The sequence below is a fragment of the Haliotis rubra genome, unplaced genomic scaffold (assembly GCF_003918875.1).
Source record: "Haliotis rubra isolate DU_JTF1 unplaced genomic scaffold, ASM391887v1 Scf187, whole genome shotgun sequence".
NCBI classification, from domain to species: domain Eukaryota; kingdom Metazoa; phylum Mollusca; class Gastropoda; order Lepetellida; family Haliotidae; genus Haliotis; species Haliotis rubra.
The window spans coordinates 323,920-338,101 of NW_025765858.1; the positions used below are offsets into that span (position 1 = coordinate 323,920).

Consider the following 14,182-nt stretch of genomic DNA (forward strand, 5'->3'; position numbering starts at 1 on the left):
CTTGTGGTTAAATCGTCACGCCGAAGACCCGGGATCGATTCACAACATGGATACAATGTGTGAAGCCCATATCTGGTGTCCACCGCCGTGATATTGCTGGAATATTGCTAAAAGCGGCCTAAAACTAAACTCACTCACTCTTACTGTGGGAGCGGTGGGGTAGCCAAGTGGTTAAAGCGTTCGCTTGTCACGCCAAAGACCCGGGTTCGATTCCCAACATGGGTGCAATGTGAAGCCCATTTCTGGTGTCCCCCGCTGTGATGTTGCTGGAATATTGCTAAATGCACCGTAAAACTTAACTCGGATAAGAAATTAAGGATTATTCGGATTAAGTTCGGATAACATGCCATTTCACATGATGCGAAGAATTAGAAACACGTTTTCGATTTTCCGAGATATTTAAATGCCCGAGAAACATTTCATTACTTCCCGGCCTGGAGGATACATAACCGTGTCCCAGATATTGACCGCCTTACTGATTCATTTATATAATCCTGTATATGCTACAGAAGCTTCATGCATGGCACACTGTCAATACGCGCAATAACGAAGGGGAAGCAGATTGCAGTTGAGCTCCACACAGGCAAAAAGGACTGTTTCTGTAAGTACCTTTAAGCATTTACACGTACCGAAGCGTACAACTTTGTTGATAACTTCTTGATTAAGCACTTTCAGCTTAATAACGATGTGTGAATCTACATGGAAACGTCACTCTAAGCAATAAACAAATTGTAACCATCAAGTTGTATGCTTCGCTATTTCATCACCAAATCCGAGAGGTGAGGTGAGGTGAAATTGGGTTTAACGTCGTGCTTGAGAATATTTCGCTCATATGACGACGTGCATGCGTGTGTTTGTGTATGTGCGGCTGCTTGTACTAGCCCAGACTGAAGCTGGTTTTATAGTGCTAGCCCACTGAGATACCATGCCGCAGTGAAGCATGAATACCCCACTCAGACACATTATACTGACTCCGAGCCGACCAGTCCTTGTTGTACCCATTAATGCCGAGCGCCAGACAGGGACCAACAAGTACATATTTTAACGTCTTTTGGTATGACGCGGTCGGGGATCGAACCCGCGACCTTCCGCTCTCCGGGCGGACGCTCTAACCACTACACCACGGAGGCAGTCCCCACCAAATCCGAGAATGCCCGTCAAACAACTACTACAGTATTACACATTTGTTCACGCTCTCAAATCTCGTGAATATGCCACCAAAGTTCACATTTCAAAGTTGTTTGGTGAGTATTAGAGTTGTAGTGTTTACATGTATATATGCATGAAGGTAAACAAGCTGTATTTCGCGCGCCGCTGAGCGTCCATGGGTGGGTGAGCGATGGGTATTGGGATGGGACTTTCTTGTTTTTATTCTTTATTCTTTGCCGTGTTCGATCTATTAAAAGTGTTTGGGGAATCAACTCGCTTGGCAAGATGCTCCACTACACCAACCCACACAGAAGACCTAAGTAAATAAACGATGAGTTAATTACACAGTGAGTGGGTGAGTTGGATTTTACGCCTCTTTTAGCAATATTCCATCAACATCATGGCGGGGGACACCTGAAATGGGCTTCATACGTTGTACTCATGTGGGGAATCGAGCCGGGTCTTCGGCGTGACGAGTGAATGCTTTAACCAGAAGGCTAGCCCACCCCCCGTGTTCTCAATGAGATGTTAGCGTTCAGTTTTAGTTATTTTTAACACTGAAGTACATGACTTTTTGTTGTACTTTGACCGCAGTCATGCGAGGAGCGTACGTGACAGTTCGTTACAAGAATTAGTATGACAACAATATGGCAGGGATAGACTACTACGCTAATCTACCGCGGACATACCTTGAATGTCATATTGAGTATGTAATGGTGGTGATGAAAACAGAACTAATTATATCACTTGACGGCGTTAAATAAGAGTCTAAACGTAACGCTCACCGTTTTTATCTTTTCATTTCGAATTCTTTTCAGAAAACAAATGTCCATGTGTGCCGTGTGTGTGTGTGCATGCATGCATGTATGTCTGTCTGTCTGTATGTACGTGTCTGTCTGTCTGTATGTACGTGTCTGTCTGTATGTATGTATGTCTCTGTCTGTATGTATGTATGTATGTATGTATGTATGTATGTATGTATGTATGTATGTATGTATGTATGTATGTCTGTATGTATGTCTGTATGTATGTATGTCTGTCTAGGTATGTATGTCTGTCTGTCTGTTTGCATGCATGCATGTATGCATGTTTGTATGTATGCATGCATGCATGTATGTATGTATGTATGTATGTATGTATGTATGTATGTATGTGTGTGTGTGTGTATGTGTGCGTGCGTGCGTGCGTGCGTGCGTCTGTATGTATGTATGTATGTATGTATGCATGCATGTATGTATGAAACAAAGCTAATGACTAAAACTAATGCGATAGATCTATTAACGGACAAAGTTTCACAAATATTTTATGACATTATGTTACTGGAAATTGGAAATATAATAGATTCACAGACCACATTCCATTATCTTAACCTGTCAGGATCACATTGATAAGGAGCATCGGACATAATCCGGGATCAGAATCTCCTAAGCTTGCAGAACCAGGGGGCAACACATTCATCTGTCTTCACGGCTGTTTGTATCCCACGTTGGTCAAATCACGTGCGTGCCACATACACCTTCGTGGCATACTCGCAACTGGTCGTGCATTGTCCACATTTATCATAGTTACCCCGGTCAATCTATATCATATAATCTCAAGCTGACAAAAACAACGTTATCCTAAGTTTAATCAGTGAGGTGTGGTGAAATTGGGTTTAACGTCGTGCTTGAGAATATTTCGCTCATATGACGACGTGCATGCGTGTGTATGTGTATGTGAGGCTGCTTGTACTAGCCCAGACTGAAGCTAGCCCACTGAGATACCACGCCGCAGTGAAGCATGAATACCCCCACTCAGACACATTATACTGACTCCAAGCCGACCAGTCCTTGTTGTACCCATTAATGCCGAGCACCAGGCAGGGACCAACAAGTACCATATTTTAACATCTTTTGGTATGACGCTGTCGGGGATCGAACCCGCGACCTTCCGCTCTCCGGGCGGACGCTCTAACCACTACACCAGAGAGGCCGTCAGTTCAATCAGTAAATGCGTTTATCTATGAGAACTGGGATATGTTCCTAATACGGACGACAGGCACAAATCATTCTGCGTCTGTTTAGTAATTTCACCCAAGTAACAAACTTTACTTTCTTCTACTTTGTTGAAATCGTTTTGCTATTATGCTTTAAGTTTAATCTATCGTACCTCAACTATACGTTACGACCCTTTGCACTGTCATCAGGTTCATGTGGAACGTGGTATCCTTTCATGTATTTGTCTGGTATTCAGTTGTACTCTTCAGGGCCTCCTTTCACAAAGCACTAAGGGGATGGTAGGTTACTAAGGTAACCTTAGTGCAATGTTAAAGAATGGGAGTTAAGGTTAACCTTAGTTAAGGTTGCTTCGTGAAAGGACCCCCTGGTTACTTTACTGCAATACTAATAAACAATATGCCGTTTTGAATATTTAATTGCAGTCTGTATAGTTTGTGTGACTACCCGATCGGGTTATTTATTAGAGTGTGTCGCGTGTGTTCGGTTCAATGATACGTTAAACTGCTGTATGAGATCATGGACCTTGATGTCGGTGGCTACTAACCATGGGTGTATTTTCTAATTCTTTTATAGCATCGCTGTTCTGTACTCCTTAAAATGACTGTAACGTGCTATGAACCATGATTATATGTTGTAGTCTAGAGAACGCTAATTATGTATATAATATTTATATATTTATACTTATATCCATTTATATTGTGCATTTATCCATGCACATTGCATGCTCAAAGCGCTGACATATCACCCCCGGTTAACGAGTACAGAACACTCCCTGTGGAGAATACAACCGGTACCCTGTCAGGCGCTCAAGGTTCAGATTCAGACTACCATCGTATCATACCCACAGGCCCTCGTGTCTTTGCGAAGATTAACAATTGAAAATATATTTTTTTGAGATGACCCCCGACTAGAAATGTAACACAGTACAATACATCATAATGTACTGTACTGTGAAGCATTTCGAGTCGGGGGTCATCTCAAATGTTTTTTATATTTTTTTAACCTCTTTAATCCTCGCAAGGACACGAGGGCCTGTGATCATACCAGGTAACCACTTTTACTGCCGGGTGGACAGAGGCAAGTTTGAACAAACTCACTTGCCTAAGGTGAGACCACATGCGTTACATGTGCTTCGTTGTGGGGCAGGACTGGAGGCAAGCTGCCAAACACGGCCACCATTACGAGGACTGTCCGCGAACATCGCGTCACTGTGTAATGTAATGCACATGAGTACAATGTATAAATCCACTTTAAGGCGTCCCCCGCAGTGATATTGCTGGACTATTGCTAAAAGCGGTGTAAGACTAAACTCACTCACTCACTCCAAACACACTTAATGATCAATGGTACTTCTGTTCTTACGGAAACCAAACTGTATATCAGTTAGAAGATTGTTGGTTTCCATGTACCAAACGAGTGGATTATTTATCATGATATTGCTTGAGTATTGCAAAAAGCGGCGGAAAACCATGCTCACTCACTCACTCATCGAGAGCAAATACAGTAGTTCAAATACGACGTTATAAGAAATTGATGTTTCACTAAACAGAGGTGCATGTGCTGTGTATTGTGTTAAGCATAAGTTATAAGTCCCATGTTCTTATCGGAACACAGTCACAAACACACCAGAATTTTTTTATTATTAATTTAGATTCATTATTTTTAAATTTACAGTGACGAAGGCTATTCAGAATGTTATGCCAAGACGGAGACATTCAGGAGAATATGTAATTTAGCTGACACCAGGTGTCTGTCGTAGTTGAGACGCCGTCCAGCAGCAACGTCAGTGACACGCTTGTCTAACTGTGGGAGCGGTGGGGTAGCCTAGTGGTAAAAGCGTTCGCTCGGCACGCTGAAGACCCAGGTTCGATTCCCAACATGGTACAATGTGTGAAGCCCATTTCTGGTGTCCCCCGCTGTGATATTGCTGGAATATTGCTAAATCCGGCGTGAAACTACTCACTCATCTATAACTCGCACTGGCCAAATAACGTCGACTAAAAATGCATTTTATTTCGCAACAGCGAAAAACATATTATCACATATTATTGATTATTTTCTAAATGTATCTCCTGGTATTTATCAAAACATCCTGGTCTTCATTATCTTTCCGCGCGAAAGAATTTATTTAGCTCTGTCATTTTCCTTTGTATCAACCCAGCAACAGTTTGTTGAAGTATCCAGTGAGCGAATATGATACCATCAACACTGTATAGATATTAGAGATACAGCCACGTGTGGTTACTCGATAAATATTGTTTCTTGACAATCTGTACTCCCCAACACAAAACCCCAGCTGTTCCCTCTGAACAGAAACATCGCCCCAGTCCCCACACTATCTGGTTGCATAGTAAGCGATCTCCCACCGAGGACAGCTCGAGTTACTGGCTGCATCAATAGATTCATATTTATCTGAATCATGTTCATAAATAATTCAATATTTCCTTTCATAGTATGTTAAAAAATAACATGTCGAATTTACCTTTGGAAAATTCTCATAAACTCCTGAGTGATTTTTGTGTCCGTTTGTTATTGTATATTAAAACTGTCATCGTTTCTTTTTTAATATGAAAGATTTGTTTTTACATAAGTTCATATTTGCTTGTGCTTCGGAGCTGGGAAGTTCTGAAAACTCTCAGGTGAATGAGGTAAGTTTTACACCGCTTTTAGCAATATTCCAGCAGTATCACGGCAGTGGACACCAGGAATAAATTTCACACGTTGTACCCACGTGGGGAACACTAAAACACTAGGCTGCCCCTGTCCCATTAAACACTAGGCTGCCCCTGTCCCATTAAACACTAGGCTGCCCCTGTCCCTTTAAACACTAGGCTGCCCCTGCCCCGAAAACTAGCAGCTCGAGCTGCCGAATGTGGTCACTCATTAAGAACTCCCCGACCTATCTTGTATAGGTGGAGTCTACTAATGCCTACAGTGAATAATGCCTACAGTGTTAAATAAACAACTTTACGCACCAGTGCTGCTGATTGCACCTGCCTTCAACCTTTCAATAAAGTGGCATGGTCCTATTTCAAAGTGCACTAATGCCTACAGTATATAGAAAACAGTAACTTTCTATGTTGAGAGACATTTTATTTGGTCATTCATATACATATGTACATTCATATACATATCTTTCACATTGTTGTCATATTTTTCTTAATTTTCTTAAACTTTATTCATATCTTTCACATAGTAGTTTGTTTTGAGATAAATAAATTTACATAAATAAACATAATCATTTATTTGGATTAAAATGTAATTAAAACTTAATTTGATTCATGATTATATATACATATATACATCTTTCACACAGTCAACTACCACATTCATTAATAAAGTCATTGTGGTAACCAAAAGTAATTTACATGTATACACACAGTTTCACACATTCATCAACATAGTCATTTGGTTTTCAAGCTCGCTTGATCAAATATCCTGCAGCAGTCAGGAATTCCAGGGGTGTCTTGATACCAGATGTCAGCTGGGCCTTCAGACGAGTGAGTCTCTGGTCAATTTCTGTGTACGTCCTCTTGCGGGGTGGGGGACGGGCGCCATGAGCCATCTGCACCAGCTTATTTCTCTCCGCTTTCTCCAGCTTCTGCAGAACCTCTTTACTCATCTGTTTTCCTTACTTGGAAAGACGTCAAACACTACTCTACCTAATGTGGAGGATGATTTGACTCTTGCAAACGACTTTGGCAAGTTCTTTTCTTCTAAGATTGAGAAGATTAGGCAAGAATTTTCTCCTGAGTCAATTGCTGGAACTGCTGCACGCTTTCAAGGTGAGAGTTTTGATTCCTTCGACCCGCTCACAGAGGAACAGATTATCTGCATCATCAAACAATCAAAGGGCACAACGTGTACACTTGATCCAGCCCCTACTAAATTTGTCTTGGAATATTTTGACATTTTACTTCCTGTGTTCACTCAGATTATCAACTTAAGCTTGAAATGTGGCACTGTTCCAGGTTGCTTCAAGCAGGCAATTGTGAAACCTTTGCTGAAAAAACCTGGTTTAGACTCCACCTGTTTCAGCAACTATAGGCCAGTGTCTAATCTTCCATTCCTCTCCAAGGTACTTGAAAGAGCTGTGAAGATGCAAGTTAGTCAGCACTTGAGTAAACATGACCTCTATCACAAATTCCAGTCCGCCTATAGGTCATTCCACAGCACGGAAACAGCCCTGCTCCGTGTTGTAAATGATTTGCAGTGGAGCGTTGACAGGGGGAACTCAGCCGTTCTTGTTCTCTTGGACTTATCGGCCGCGTTTGATACGGTGGATCACCAGATACTTCTATCAAGACTTCAGTTCCAGTATGGATTAAATGATATGGCTCTTCTGTGGTTTAGGTCCTACTTATCAAACAGGACTCAATCTGTTGCTGTTCGTAATGCTCAGTCGGTGGAAGCTATTATTCTTTGTGGTGTACCACAGGGATCGGTTCTCGGTCCTGTATTGTTCTCTATGTATACCAAAGAACTTGGTGATCTGCTTTGTGAGAAAGCCACTAATCATCATCTTTATGCTGACGATACTCAGTTGTTTGATGGTATTACCATGGGCTATGACAACAGTTCTGGCTTGACCAGAATTGAAGATGCCATTGACCATATTGGTTCATGGATGTTCAATAACAAACTAAAATTAAATGAACACAAGACAGAGGGTATGATTGTTGGCACAAGAAACATGTTAGTAAAATCACAACATGTTGAGTTGAAAGTTGGAAACATGGTCATTCAGCCTTCTCTACATGTCAGAAATCTTGGCGTCCTACTCCAACCTGACCTCTCCATGAAGAAACAGATTCTGGATCTGTGCAGAAAATGTTACTTCCATCTCCGTAACATTGGACAGATCAGACATCTCCTGTCACAGGATGCTGCGGCTGCCCTGGTGAGAACACTGATTCTCTCACGACTTGACTATTGCAACAGCTTGTTGGTTGCAGCTTCACAAGAGTCCATCCAAAAGCTCCAACAAATCCAGAACACAGCTGCCCGCATAGTTACTCTCCAACCAAAACGCTGCCACATCACTCCCATCCTGTTGTCTCTTCACTGGTTGCCTATTGAGGCTCGCATTGACTATAAGATCCTTACACTTGCTTATCAATCCATTCATGGTATTGCACCAGTGTATCTTCAAGAACTCCTCTCTCCTTACATGCCAACAAGAACTCTGCGTTCATCCTCGGCTAATCTGCTCTATGTACCAAAGTGGAACCTAAAATCATTTGGCTGCAAGTCTTATCAGAACATGGCATCAGTCAAATGGAATTCCCTCCCTGATGAACTTAAGCTGTCTCCAACCCTTGAAAACTTTAAGTGCCATCTCAAAACCTTTCTTTACAAAAGTTCTATGGACTTTAATAATGCCTTATTGATTGTTAGCGCTATGAGCATACCTGGTGTGGAGTTTGGCGCTATATAAATGGACACATTATTATTATTATTATTATTATGGCCACTGGGAGGAGGGGAGTGCTGCTGCTCGTCGGACCCATCTGTGGACCTCAGGATCCTGCTGGTAGGCTTCGCTGAAGCCGAGGTTCTGTACTTTCCTCCAGAGAGCCTGGCTGTAGTGGAAATAGCATCCACGGACGTCGCAGTTGGGGAAGACGGTCTCAACAGCGTTGATGGCAGCGATTTCGAAATCCGTCTGGATGACATCAGGCTGAAGGGGCGATCCCGTTGTCTGCTGGATCTTGTCGTTCAGGAGACGTAGCAGGCGTTCATAGGTGCGGCGTTGACGATTCGGCAGTAGACAGAAGACCAACTGGGTCATCTTCCCTCCGACTAGGCCATGGATGACGTACAGCTGATCCCAGAGAGGAGGACAGGAGTAGAAGGTGCCGTCCATGTAGAGGGTGTCCACTTCTTGCAGGAGGGTCAGGCGGTCACTTGTGGCGAAGCAGAGAATCTTGTCATCATCACCGTCTTCAATTTTAAAGCAATACATTTCCTTCTCCCTTTAATAATCTCTCTATTAATTACTTTACTCTTCAATTTCCTTCTCGTGTGAGAACTAAATGCGTATGGAATTATCAAAACATAAGCTAGCTAACGATTTAATACTCTTGATCTTACTCTTTACTCTCCTTGCTGGCCTCCCCTAATCCCTTTGTAGGCAATAGTGCACACTAAGTGGAACAATCTACTTGTGTGCAGGTAAGCGTATCGCTGTCACTGCAAACGTTGTAGCTATTATTCCCTGTAGGCATTTTTCACTGTAGGCATTAGTAGACCTAACCCTTGTATAATATGTACTCTTCAAGTTGCTGGCTGACCACTGGGTGATAAACATCCACACACGTTTATTTTTCTCAGTTACAAAACAGTTTTTAAATCTTGCTCTAAACAACGGATGATCATATCCCAATTGAACCCGTGAGGATCCCGGTTAGAATTGGCCTTCAGATACCCATGATTGTCGTAAGAGGCGCCTAACGGGATCGGGTGGTCGGGCTCGCTGATTTGGTTGACACATGTCATCGTATCCGGCGTTAAACAACAAACAGACTACTAGTTGCCAAGGTAATGAATAAAAAAAACCGAAAACATCGGCACACTTTCTTTGCTCCCCAGTTTAGTGTCTGTGATGTTTTGAAATAAACACTTGATCATATTTACAGTTTGAAAATAAACCGTAAGAATATGACATGTCAGTCATGGCAATGTAGCTGGGAATGTCATGAAAACTATTTTAACTCGAGACTCCCACATCCGCATGGGCAAACCCGTGACAGTCAATATGTAACTGAAGTGGTCATATTTGTCATTAAACAGTGAGTGAGTGAGTGAGTATGGTTTTACACCGCTTTTAACAATATTCCAGCAATATTACGGCGGGGGACATCAGAAATGGGCGTCACAAATTGTACCCATGTGGGGAATCGAACCGGGTCTTCGGCGTGACGAGCGAACGCTTTAACCACTTGGCTACCTGACCTCCCCTGTCATCAGACAAGTAACGATACTTACACTGTATGCATTACAACCAATACAGTTGCCCTGACCTTAGCGTGACTTGCCTTTAAGATCTGTGTGACAACTCACCTGGATCATGAGTAATGGATGTGTTAGTTTCGCTGGATAATACAATCTCCTTGTATGTACAGCAACATTACTGGACGTCTGTAATTTGTTAATCCAGAAACAAACAAGACCTGTCTAAGACGTGTATCAGTTCGTCGAACCAGTTTAGTCTGTCAGTCCAAGGTTCCTAATAGAGACCATTCTGATCTGACAAAGCCGTTGATGTGACTGTCGAGTAAATTGGACTCGGAGAATGAAATGTGATCATTGTTGTAAACGTGCTTTATACATTTGCTTTACATCCAAGAAATATCGCCATCTGATTTTTATATAAAATATTTTAAAATAATTATCTACAAGTGGGCATTGTTGTATGCCGCTTTTGCCATTATTGGCAATTTCTAATAACGTCGTATTTGGACTACTATATTTGTTCTCGATGAGTGAGTTACTATGGTTTGACGCCGCTTTTAGTAATATTCTAATAATATCACGGCGGGGGACACCAGAAACGGTCTTTGCACATTGTGCACACATGAAGAATCCACCCGGGGTGTTCGGGTTGACGAGCGAACGTTTAACCACTAAGCTACCCCATAGCCCGTAGCATAGTGATTACCACATTAACGATATTCAGATTAGCGGTGTCCGTATTAAAGGTGACCGCATTAACGCTGTACGTTTTAATGACTACCACATTAACGATATCCAGATTAGCGGTGTCCGTATTAACGGTGACTGTATTAACGCTGCCGGGTTAGTGACTACCACATTAACGATATCCAGATTAGCAGTGTCCGTATTAAAGGTGACCGCATTGACGCTGTCCGTTTTAATGACTACCACATTAACGATATCCAGATTAGCGGTGTCCGTATTAACGCTGCCCGCATTAACGATGTCCGGGTTAGTGACTACCGCATTAATGCTGTCCAGATTAGAGGTGTCCGTATTAACGCTGACCTGAATATTTGTGTCTGTATTAATGTATCACTGCGCTTGACAATCTACACAATTTGTCTCATTTAATTTACATAATAAACAAACCACAACGATTTTTTTTATTCTTTTCATAAAACGAATGTTTAATTTGAGAAATAATATGTAAAATACGCACAGTAAAAATGTCTCAATTGAGTAAAGAAATTCACCATACAAACCGCTCGTGTTTTGAAATAATGTTGATGATTTATTAGGAAGCTTGAAACGAGTATCTTTAATAAAGAATGTAAACGATATCAGTTCATTGTGTACAATTATTAATGATACGTAGGCCTGTTAACAATATGCAAGCCCAGTATACAAACATCAAAAAACTTTCTCCATCGATTACCCACTCACTCACTCACTCCTAGGCTGTGTATAATCATATGCAATCTACTGTCGGGGCACCTATTGTTAAAACATACAAGTTCGGCAAAGTGTGGTGATTAGTCGAACAATGGATTCCAAATGAGAGCAACAATCATATAAAATACAGTATCTGACATAAAAGACATATACAGTCAAACATAGTCGAACTCGAAGTTGACAGGACCAGAATGCATACTTCGAGATATCCGAGGTTCAACTCACCCGCAATTTTTTTTATTAAATAATGAATACGTATACTAAATTTCGGAACAACCTCAACTTCGACAATTTCGGGTACGGCCTCTTGCTGAATATTTTGCGTAAGACGAACTACGGTTAAGTCGAACTGAAATATGTTCGTAATAACCGTAGTTTACTGTGTATTCAACACATGGTAGGCGATATTAAACATAACCCTGTGTAGAAGTAAATGTCATGAATTATATTGAAATTATTTTAAAGACTCTTGGTTCTTGTGATACGGCCCCTTTACTTACATAACCATGAAGATTCGGGTTAAAAATGGTCTTCAGCAAACCTGCTTGTCGTAAGAGGTGACTAACGGGATCGGGTGGGTACAATGTGTGAAGCCCATTTCTGGTGTCCCCCGCCGTTGAGCGGCGTAAAACAATACTCACTCACTCGGTGTTTATCGCCTACAGCACTATTCATCCAATGACACGTTCATTGGGGCACGTCAATTTTATTTATATTTTTATTTATTTATATAACTAGAAAATCAGTGAAGTGTAACTTTCAATCCTTTCTCAACATCAGTGTTGCTGCACAGTTAAGATAAACACCCCATCTGTCTGCATGTTCAGCGTCATAACCTTCACCCGGGCTTGTCGGCGGCGGGGATGGAAAAGGTCTGTTCATCTGGGGCAGAGGTATTTCTTGTTTACGCGAGATGGGACCAAGCATTCTGTTGTGCAGACTATTATCTGCCCCCTTTCATGCTGCAGCTGGAAGTGGGCTGGTATTTCACATAACGACAGAAAGTCTTACGTAATATTTTTTCAGAAGATAAATACTATCCAGGTTTAGATTTCCCCCAGTCTGTGGGAAAGGGTTAAGTGCACAACGAAGCATACACCGTGGATAACAAGATCTTGTGTTTTTGCACTTTTAGCTTGAGAAAACAATGTGAGAATCTACGAAACGTCTACGCAATACACTAAAAGTTGTTATCAATGTAGTCGAATTGCCAACCAACGTCCAGTCTGTCCCTCAGTCCCTGAACCACATTATTTTCCCTACTGCCAAGCCCTATCTGCAGTGCTAAAGCCCTAAATAAAGCAAGTCTAGATTTCCTCAGGTTTCAGGCTCTGGTCTCCCTGGGGCTCCTTTTCAATTTAAATGGGTTTGTTTGTTACTATCAAAATTATATATATTCAGAGACTAAGCGTTAGTCTAACCAACGTCAAGAATGAAGATCACACTGACTGACTTACTCACTCACTCACTCATACACTATGTCATGTCATGTCATGTCATGTCAGGGGCGATGGGGTAGCCTAGTGGTTAAAGCGTTGGCTCGTCACGCCGAGGATCCGGGTTCGATTCCCCACATGGGCACAATGTGTTAAGCCCATTTCTGGTGTCCCCCGCCTTGATATTGCTGGAATATTGCTAAAAGCGGCGTAAAACTAAACTCAGTCAGTCAGTCATGTCATGTCTTCACTTGCCATACCGCCAAACTGAAATTGTTGTTAACCCTCAAACAAGTATATAAATTCCCGTTTGTTCTGACGTCACATTGCTGAACCAATGCTTATATATGACCGAGTGTCGCCAACAAGGCCCAAACAACACTCCTACACGTTATCTAAGCTCAAGCTTATTGATGTAGCAATGTCAACATGGAGCCTCCAAATACTTTATATACAGCCATGAATAAAACTGTTCAAACGCCTTCTTCAAGAGGCCGCATATCTCACATTAACGTTTCAGCAGTCAGACGCACAGCCGGCGTGACCCTATAAACAAAACCAGAAACAATGTCAACTGAACATTGTCATATACAATGGTAAATCATAGAGATCAAGGAGTTCTACAACGCGTACTTCATTTGTAAATCCCCCGTTTATAGCTCATACTCTCGCCTCGAGGGTTTCTGTGTGAACTCCTCAGGCTCAAAATCAGTTTTGTTGACTGTACCAGTCCTAACGACATTCGAGTTTTGTATCAGTTGCAAATCCAATTCTCAATAATTTTAAGACTAATTACCTTGTCTGACTGTACTGCAGTGGTACACACGAGTACAGTACTGCATTGTACACACTTTGCAAACCGCTTTCTACGATATATACATCCACAGGTCGTATTCTGTCAGGTGATAGCGTATAAGTCAGCTTATGCACATGCAATATGGACACGGGTACAGTACCGTAATTTACACACGGGTACAGCACTGTAATTTACACATGGATACGACATTGTGATTTACACACGGGTACAGGACTGTGATTTACACATGGATACGACATTGTGATTTACACACGGGTACAACACTGTGATTTACACACGGGTACAGCACTGTAATTTACACACGGGTACAACACTGTAATTTACACACGGGTACAGTGCTGTAATTTACACTCGGGTACAGCACTGGTGCAGTTCTGTAATTTTCACACGTG

The 14,182-nt window shown here is 41.9% G+C and overlaps 1 protein-coding gene across 1 annotated transcript in view; it reads left to right on the forward strand.

Moving 5' to 3' along the window:
* Positions 1–370: 370 nt before the first annotated feature.
* LOC124274031 (multidrug resistance-associated protein 1-like) overlaps positions 371–14,182 on the forward strand; it is a 97,288-nt gene continuing 83,476 nt past the window's right edge. The window contains exon 1 of the mRNA XM_046709361.1: positions 371–601. The gene's annotated coding sequence lies outside the window, so the exon portion shown is untranslated. The remainder of the gene's footprint in view (positions 602–14,182) is intronic.